Source organism: Erinaceus europaeus, chromosome 10 (assembly GCF_950295315.1).
Source record: "Erinaceus europaeus chromosome 10, mEriEur2.1, whole genome shotgun sequence".
NCBI classification, from domain to species: Eukaryota; Metazoa; Chordata; class Mammalia; order Eulipotyphla; family Erinaceidae; genus Erinaceus; species Erinaceus europaeus.
In genome coordinates, this window is record NC_080171.1 from 76,245,823 (window position 1) to 76,253,178 (window position 7,356).

The following is a 7,356-nucleotide window of genomic DNA, read 5'->3' on the forward strand; positions in this document are numbered from 1 at the left end:
AGACCATCCCATTAGATTGCCTCTCCTTACCGGCTTAACACAATACAATTTTAGGTTATAAGTTTGAAAGGACAGAAGTCAGAAGTGAGTTTCATTAGACTAAAATCAAGATGTCAGCATCTGGAGGTAGCACTGTAGATAAGTCATTTGTACACTCAAGCATGACATCCTAAGCTGAATTCCTGACTCACATGTGCCAGAGTATGGTGATTCCATCTTCCCCTCCTCTTACTTGTAAATAAATAAATTAATATATTAAAAAAAACTTCATTTTATAGACTTCTAGTCCCATATCATATGGGACACATTAAAATGTGCCTTTATTGGAATACTACTCAGCTATTAAAAATGGTGAATTCACCTTCTTCACCTCATTTTGGATAGAGCTTGAAGGAAGCATCTTGAATGAGATAAAGCAAAAAGAGGAGGATGAATATGAGATGATCTCACTCACTGACAGAAGTTGAGAACTAAGAACAGAAAGGAAAATACAATGCAGAGCTTGGACTGGGTTTGGTGTATTGCACCAAAGTAAAAGACTCTGGAGTTGGGGGGAGGGTTCAGGTTTCAGAACTTGATGGCAGAGGAGTATGGGGGCGGGGGTTAGATTGTTATGTGGAAAACAGAAATGTTACACATATACTACTGTAAAAAACTGTATTTTACTGTAGACTGTACACTATTAATCCCCTCAATAAAGAAAAGTATATATGCCTGTATAAGACATAAAATATGCATCCCAAGGACTGAGTATAAATATGACAAAATGTAAATTTCATATGGAAGTGTTTATTTTAATTTGCAGCTTTTCATAATGCAAAGTACTGTGTGTGTGTGTGTGTGTGTGTGTGTGTGTGTGTAATCTCCATCATTTTCAAAGAACCTTGAAAAATATAAATTCTGGGATATAATGCTTACAAGTAAAATGGCCCTGACATATAGTGGGAAAACAATTTAAAATAAAAATTATATTTCTCTGCTTTGTTTTGCCTTCTTCCTATTGAAGAGTATGTTAATTAAAAAGAAAAATCTAGAAATCAACTGAAATAAAATTACTGTGAACTTTGGATGTTAGCTTTATTAGGATAAGGGGAAAAAAAAACACTAAAAGAAAATTTCTTTTCTAACATGATGACTGAAGTACACTTGAACTCAGAACCTTAATTTGATATTGCAATCTTTGCCTCATTATAAAATTACACTTTATAAAAAATTAAGACAATTGGATTTACAGTATAGTGATACCATACTTGTAGCTTCAAACGTGACATAATAATTACAAACTTCTTGTTAAATGTGATACTATCCTTCACCCAAAGTAAATAACCCTTGATATACTGAAGATCAAGAAATGGCAATGTGAATAATTAAAGAAGATATAACAGTCTCTAACAAGGGATTTTCATAGGGTAAGTATGCCTATTTTTGAAAGTGAATCATTTTTAAATTCTTTCTGAACTCAAGTCAAAAAGTAAAGGTGAATAAAATAACTGTGTCATTTTATTTCAAGTAGGCACTAATTCAGTGACCCAACAATGTTACATAAAAGTGTTTCCAGAAAAGTCAGAAAATGCGTCAACTACAGAGATGGCAGAATTAAACAATGTATAAATAAGTGGGTCTAAAATGGAGTTTTATCCAAGTAGGCGTTCTTACTAAGAGTAAATTAAAGAGGTAAAGAATGATTCTTATAAGAATATTTTTGCTAACTTAGTTGTATAATCAAAACATTACAACTTATTAGAACACTTGAAAAAGCCATATTACTATATTTGGCAATCATTTTTGGAAAAGAAATATCCTAAAAACTTATTCTAGACATTAAAGGATAAAATGCTTGCTTATCAGATTCAGGTAAGGTAGACTGAGAGGTGTAGCATTTTTTAGAAGTTAAGAGTAACCTACTAAAATATAAATTATCATAATCTGATGTCAGCTATGATGAAGCAATATAAAAGTGAAAGAAGGACACAATGTAGTCAGAAAATACAATCAACTGACATGTTTACTGTGGTTTAAAACCATTGTATTTTGTGGGTTTATTGGCCTTGCCTGTTTGGTGTTTTTTGTTTGTTTTGTTTTCATTTGGAGAATGAGCCAATAAGAACTTATGATAAACAGTCTTAGAGGCTAGATGTTAAGTCATCAAGATCTGGATTAAAACTATATCTAGGAATATCAATGAAACATATTCTATGTATTATACTATTATGAAAGAAATGGTGAAGACCCTTGGAAAGACTAAACTAGTTTTATTTATTGAGGACCCTCTTATATACACTATGTCTTTATGGGTACATGGGGGAGTAGTGCTATGGAAAAAAAGAAGAGAGGAAAATACAAAAGAATGAAAAGGTAAAGTTCCTTGGTTTGTTAGCTACGTTCTATGTGTTATTTCAGGTTTACTCCACACTCCTCCTTCTTCTGGAAGGTTGGCTTTCATAAACCACATTAGCTGTATTCTTGTGCTTCCTGGCTGCCATATGGTTCTCATTGGTGAGAAGCACCAGCTGGAGATTGGAAGCAGTGAGAGAAAAGACTGAGGGCATGGTGTTTTTTTACCCTGTCTCTCCACCCTCCAGCAAAGTCACTTCATAATAGCTGTATTACTGTAATAAAGATTCTGCTAAAGACCCTCTTACCTTTGGGATGAGGAGTGATAATAGTTCCCCTGTTCTCTAGGCTAATGGACCATCATTTTTTGTTACCCTAAACCCACATGTCTGCAAAGGAGTCTTTTGTATGTGTGTTTTTTTTTTTTAACTTTTTATTTATTTATTTATTTATTCCCTTTTGTTGCCCTCGTTGTTGTTATTGATGTCATTGTTGGATAGGACAGAGAGAAATGGAGAGAGGAGGGGAAAATAGAGAGGTGGGGGGAGTAAGATAGACACCTGAAGACCTGCTTCACTGCTTATGAAGCTACTCCCCTGCAGGTGTGGAGCCGGGGGCTTGAACCAGGATCCTTACACTGGTCCTTGTGCTTTGTGCCACTTGCACTTAACCCGCTGCGCTACAGCCCGACTCCCAAAGGAGTCTTTTGTGTTTTAAACACTTTCAAATTGTCTTCTTCCTTCCTATAGTATCTTCCTTTTCTCCTTGAAGGCTACCAAATAAGATCCTAGACTACATATTGCTTTACTGGACCCTGCCTTAGCACCACAGACTAGGTGACTGAAATAATAGACATTAATCTCAAAATTCAGGAGCCTAGAAGTTCAAGATCAAGGTGTTGGCAGAGGTGGCTTCATCTGAAGCCTTCCTCTTTGGCTCGTAGACAACTGCCTGCTTCCTGTGTCTTCACTGTGATTCTCTTTTTTGGTATGCTTGTTTCCTAACTTTTCACAAGGACATCAGTCACACTGGATTAAGGTCCACCCCTAATAAGGTGTTTTTAACTGAAATGCCTCTTCAAGGAGTCTGTCTTCAAATATTGTCACATTTTGAGGTACTAAGTGTTAGGATTTGTACATAGTTTGAAGTTGGAGACCCTTCTTGGTCTATAGCAGACTAGATGAAAATAATAATAATAATAGTAATAATAATAATTCAGGATAGATTATAAAATATTCCAATATGATAAGTTGATGGAATTTTTTTTTTAAGTGCAGCTTTACAAATGTGCACATTTTTGTGATGCGTTAATGTGCAGAGGCACCAGAACAGGAAATCTCATGAGCCAGTAGGAGCTCTTGGATTTAGAACTGATGCCAGATTCATCTAGGTAACAAAGTAACAATAGTACCCAATACTTATGGAGCACTCTGACAGTGGTTTCTTGTTATCATCTTCTTCCTTTTGTACAGAATTTTTTCTTTTTTTTTTTTTTCTGGAACTTTTTCACAAAACAGCCTTTTCAGACATCCATTTCCAGTTTTACCTGAAGACAGATGGAGACTTTAACTATGCTCTGGTCAATGGAATATATTCAGAAGCCACTTCTGAAAATTCTTAAGTAGCACCTTATTTATATTTGCCCCCTCTTTTTTTTTTCTTTTCTCTCATTCCTTCCTCCATTTTGTTGTTTACAAAAAGAATGTTATAAATGTAAACCAAGACAAGCACATGGAGCAATGGAGTTGGACACTAAGTCCTTGGTGGCTGTGAGGCCATCTACATATACAAGTGAAAGACACCAGCCATAGGGTCTTCTGGTTCTCAGGGAAGTACATCCTACTCAATACATGTGCATATGCACTTTCCTTTGCACTAGGTATTATTCACAACTTGCTATGTATGTTTCATTTAATCCTTTCACAACTCTAATCTGTAGGAGCTATAATTATTCCCCCATAAGAAAACAGATTGAAAGATTAAACAATTTCCCCTAAATAACATCCCTGGTACAATTTAGGATTTACACAAGACAAAGAGAATTTGACCAGAGTATTACTTATTAACAATTGTATGGAATCACCTCTTTCTATTCTCTAGTCCTAAAGCTACAGTAAGAAGAATAGAGCCTTAATTTGAATTTGGAGCAAGCAACAGCCTAATTATTAAAGGAGGGAAAACAAAAAAAAAAAAAAAAGAAAACTTTCATAAAGTTTTCTTTGTGCTTTAATGTTATTTTTATTACCTATTTTTGTCTAAAAGCTGCCACATTTTTCTATTATTACTGATAATGTGTCATTTTCTAAAGTTAATTTACAAAAACTTTATATTGGATGTATTCATTAGAAGCCCTAGTGATCTAAAGTGCATTCTCTTCCTCCTTATCTGTCTGATGGGCTACATTGGGCAAGAAGGTATTTTCAATCTCCACAAAGGGACATCCCCTTGTCCTTATTCTGCCAGAGTCCTTCTCAGGAACCCCAGCTGGGATAATCTTTGGTGCAATCCAAGGGCAACTTCTGCACTTAATTGTCAGATTTCTCTTGAGAAAGACTGAGCACACAGCCAGGAGTCAATCCTTCTGGCGACAGCCTCTGTTACACTCCCCTTAACTGCAGGAGAGCTCTAAGAGTGTTACTGGGCTTTGTTAAAGACTCTCTTAGAGAAACTGGAGAAAAGAGGATTTTAAGGGCATCTTGATTTTTTTTTTTTTAATGTTTGGAAAGTGGAAAAAACTGGACTGTTGGAGATTGTTCTATTCCCTTCCCATCTGGCCACATAAAAGACTTCAGAGAGGCTATTGGATCTACTTAGAAGATATTAACACACTATAATTCTATAAAGAAATAAGGCAATAAACATGGGATCTACATAACCACTTGCAGTAAGAAGTTTGGGAGGCAGAACACAGAGGAAAGGAGCTGTGCTGTTGTTCACACAATTTGCCCTTAAGTTATAAATAGTACTGGTCCTCAAGAACTGTGTTATTAGGAGAGGATTTTCAGATCAACTATCATTTTTTTATCTTTGTTAATATTATTATTTTATTTTTTTGCCTCCAGGGTTATCGCTGGGCCTCAGTGTCTGCACTATGAACCCATTGCTCCTGAAGGATATTTTTCCCATTTTTGTTGCCCTTGTTGTTGTTATTGTTATTGTTGTTATAGTTGTTATTGCTGTTGTTGGATAGGACAGAAATCGGGAGAGGAAGGGAATACAGAGGGGGAGAGAAAGATAGACACTTGCAGACCTACTTCACCATCCATGAAGTGACCCCCCTGCAGGTGTGGGCTCCAACTGGGATCCTTACTCTGGTCTATGTGTTTTGTAGTTTTGTGTCATGTGCATTTAACCTTACTGTAGTTTTTAATTTCTACCCCTAACTTTTTTTTTTTTTTTTTTTTTAGCTAACAAAGGCATTTAAAAAGTACAGTTATATTCAGTATTATAACATCTTGGGGTGGAAATAACTCCTTTTCACAGTTTATGGAAATATAATTCACAGAGGGTAAAATTTACCTATTGCTAAGTATATAATTAGAAAAGTTTTAGTAGTATATATAGCCATTCAGAAATGCATGCAGTCAGGGGCCAGGCAGTGGCGCACCTGGTTAAGTGTACACATTACAGTGTGCAAGGACCCAGGTTCAAGCTCCTGGTCCCCACCTGCAGGGAGGAAGCTTCACAAGTGATGAAACAGGGCTGCAGGTATCTCTGTCTCTCTCCCTCTCTATATCCCTGGCCCCTCTCAATTTCTCTCTGTCTCTGCTCAATAATAAATCAATACATACTTTTTTTAAAAAGGCAGAAATGCATGCATTTGATGTAGGCGCAACCATTACTGAACATTTCTTTTTTTTTTAAATATTTATTTTATTTATTTATTCCCTTTTGTTGCCCTTGTTGTTTTATGGTTGTAGTTATTATTGTTGTCATTGTTGGATAAGACAGAGAGAAATGAAGAGAGGAGGGGAAGACAGAGAGGGGGAGAGAAAGACACCTGCAGACCTGCTTCACCGCCTGTGAAGCGACTTCCCTGCAGGTGGGGAGCTGGGATTCGAACCGGGATCCTTATGCCAGTCCTTGTGCTTTGCGCCACCTGCGCTTAACCCGCTGCGCTACAGCCCGACTCCCTGAACATTTCTATCATCATTATTAAACATTCCCTTGTGGCTTTTTGCAGTCAATTCTACCACCTCCTCTTTGCCCCCATCTCTAACCCCAGAAGAACTTATCTCTGCTCTCACCACATTTTCCCCTTTACTGGAATACCATGAAAGTGGAAACAAGCAATACTTGAATTTTATTTTGGTTTGGTTCTTTTACCTGGGAGAATATTTTTTGAGATATATCTATGTTGTTGTATACATCAGTCATTCATTTATTATTTTACTGCTACAGAGCATTTTCAGTTGTATAAATATGCCACAATTTGTTTTCACCTTTTTGTCATTATAAATAACACCACTCTGACTTTCATGTGCTAGTGTTCCATGGGCAGATGTTTTCTCTTGTAAAATTTTTTATTTATTTTGAACAGGGAAATTGAGAAAGAGGAAGTTATGATGGGAGAGAGAAACACATGCAGACCTTTTTCACCACTTCTGAAAATTTCCCCTACAGGTAGGGACCGGGGGGCCTTGAACTCTGGTCCTTGTACATGGTAATTTGTGCATTCAATCAGGTGTAGCACCACCCAGTCTTCTAGGTTTTTATTATAGTTTATTATACCAAGGAGTCATATTTAGATTTTAGTCATATTTAATCATATTTACGTTTTAGGTTTTTATTATACTTTATTATACCAAGGAGTCATATTTACATGTTAAGTGCTAAGTGTATACTTAAGAAACAGCTGAAGGGAAGGCATTCAATGAGATGGAGGGAGTTTTGGGGTTCTCCTGTAAGATGGTGAGAAAGGAACTAAGTTGTGGGAAAGAGTGTCCTGAGGATACCTTTCACAGAGAATGAAAAATGGTACCCATGTACCGTAAGCAATTAATGCCGCTCTCTCATACAAAG